This window comes from Montipora capricornis, chromosome 12 (assembly GCF_036669925.1).
Source record: "Montipora capricornis isolate CH-2021 chromosome 12, ASM3666992v2, whole genome shotgun sequence".
NCBI lineage: Eukaryota > Metazoa > Cnidaria > Anthozoa > Scleractinia > Acroporidae > Montipora > Montipora capricornis.
In genome coordinates, this window is record NC_090894.1 from 4,799,668 (window position 1) to 4,802,167 (window position 2,500).

The 2,500-nt window shown below is 40.3% G+C and overlaps 1 protein-coding gene across 2 annotated transcripts in view; it reads left to right on the top strand.

Annotated features, from left to right (window-relative positions):
• Positions 1-1,483: 1,483 nt before the first annotated feature.
• Positions 1,484-2,500, top strand: part of LOC138026518 (uncharacterized) — a 13,825-nt gene continuing 12,808 nt past the window's right edge. Inside the window, exon 1 of one of the 2 annotated variants that reach the window (XM_068873901.1) lies at positions 1,484-1,554. The gene's annotated coding sequence lies outside the window, so the exon portion shown is untranslated. Of the gene's footprint in view, positions 1,555-1,684; positions 1,814-2,500 lie in introns of those variants that run through there. The other variant, XM_068873900.1, reaches the window with a different exon arrangement.

Below are 2,500 nucleotides of genomic sequence, written 5' to 3' on the forward strand. Positions count from 1 at the left end.
TAAGTCTAATTAATGCTACCGTGTAAGTCTAATTCTATTTTGTGAGCCCAGGGGATACGTTGCAATTGGGGCTCTGCCCTGTTCGTCTCTCCGGTCACGTCATAGTATTGTTATGTTTTTTTTTTCTTATATTACATGTTATGTATATATTTTCTTGTGACGAATCTCAACAAACTAAACTAAACTACCTTTGCTTACCAAATTGTTGATCAGGAGTCCGGGAGTACATTGGTTCCTGAGTTGATTTATAGGTGATGCAGGCATTTTGCACTTCCCTTTTTCTTCCAAAGTAGGCGAAGGAATCCTGCACCTTCCCTAGCACTTCGCAGATATTCTGTAGTCCCATAAATTAAAATGCCACAGATATTTCAAAACCCCCAAAATTACGAGATGCCGCAGAAATTCTGCAGCCCAGAAAAATGAAAAAAAGGAACACAAATGTTGAGATCACTCACTACATGTTGAATACGTAACACTTTTGACAACAAAAACATGCAATTTAGCAGCAAGGTTTAGTTCTACTGTACATGAAGTAAACATCTTTACTTGTTATATAATGTAAGGATGAAGCATGGGCCGGAATTCTCCGTCGCTTGTGAAAAACTTACCCGTTCGATTGGGAAATCCTGATTTACATCTCAAAATCTGGATTTTCGGATTTCCAATCGAACACAAAATCTGAAAACGGATTTTGTCGCAGATTTCACTAATTAGAAATCCATGTCAGAAAGGATTGCTATTAGCGAGATCCGCGACAAAATCCGTTTTCAGATTTTGTGTTCGATTGGAAATCCGAAAATCCAGATTTTGAGATCAAAATCAGGATTTCCCAATCGAACGCACCCTCAGACGTAGCAGGCTACCTCAGAGGCGAACATATGCCCGTTCGATTTGGTCCTTGATCAGTGTATCTACTCTGGGTCTGAGGCCCTATGAAATTATTCATAGTTCAATAAACACAATTGGGGGAAAAAAAGCAAACAAGTCACCTCCTTGAACGTCTCCGTACGCTAACTTACGAGGCGCTCTTTCAAATTACCTTTCCCGACTTTTTGCCCGTTTAAATAACTTTCAGTAACATCGAATAAAGTACGCACAGCATGCGCACGATACAAAAGTTTTCAGACAAGAGACACGAGACAAATATTAGCAGTTGTTCTTTGTTGTTAAATTCTATCGCTCTGATCCGGGAATTGAGAGGTTTGCATTGTCGCCAGCGTGACTTTCCGTACCAGCGAAGAGCACCTAAGTGATTTGGGGTTTTATACTAATCCAAGTTCTTTCCAAAAATGGACTTCGTTGCGCAGATCAAAGGTAAAGCGATATTTTGGCGTAAAACACTTTGCTCTTTGTTGTTTACAGGAAGTGGTGTTTCCTAGAAAATAAAATATTGCTCGGTTCACGTGATCACAAGAATTCAGTAGGAGACTTGTCAGTTCACTTCCACCAGCGCTGAACGAGTTCACTCTTCGACGATCCTTTGGTTCTGCCCGGATTTGTAGCATTTGCTGCTTCGTTAGGTCGCTATTTGTACTTTTGGACGTTTTTCAAACAGTGAGTATGCTCAATTTTGTTTAAGTAGTATAAATTGTTTTTTGTTGTTTACAGGAAGTGGTGTTTCCTAGAAAATAAAATATTGCTCGGTTCACGTGATCACAAGAATACGTGGTATGACTTCAGTGGGAGACTTGTCAGTTCACCTCCAACAGCGCGGAACGAGTGCAATCTCCGACGATCCTTCGGTTCTGCCCGGATTTGTAGCATTTGCTGCTTCGTTAGGTCGCTATTTGTACTTTTGGACGTTTTTCAAACAGTGAGTATGCTCAATTTTGTTTAAGTAGTATAAATGAGTCAGGAGGCAAAGCATTGATCCTATGTTGACCATGAATACCGTCCAAGTTTGTCTTTCTATAAATCTCCTCACCTCGAAGTCTTTTGAGCTGTGCCTCGCTAAAGAGATTGCTTTTTTTGTACGGAATTTGCTTTGAACTAGAGAGCCAATGTGAGGTCAAAGCTTTCACAGTGACACTGCTTGCTGGTGTACGAGAAGGGCTCTTTCAGAGAAATCGACATCGACGAGAAATAGGCCATAGTACTCGTTGTTTGGCCCTCCAAATTTTGCATAAGCGTTGTTTCCAGTTTTTCTTGGGACTTACAATGTCCCAAGAGAGGACAAAAACAATGCTTATGCAAAATTGGGAGGGACAAACAAAGAATTTTATGGTATTTTCTAAAATGGCCTATGGGATGGGTAAGTTATACATTACTGTGACAATCCTTGCGTCGCTAAAGAGATTTCTTTTTTGTACGGAATTTGCTTTGAACTAGAGAGCCAATTTGATGTCAAAGCTTTCACAGTGACAGTGCCTGCTGGTGTTCGCCAGACTGACGCCTCAATTTCAGAAAAAAAGAAGATTTTGTGTGCTACAGGCAAATTTCTTTCTCTGAATTATTAATGCCCGTGAGTAAATTTCTCGATCTCTTCCGCCTAATCAACGTT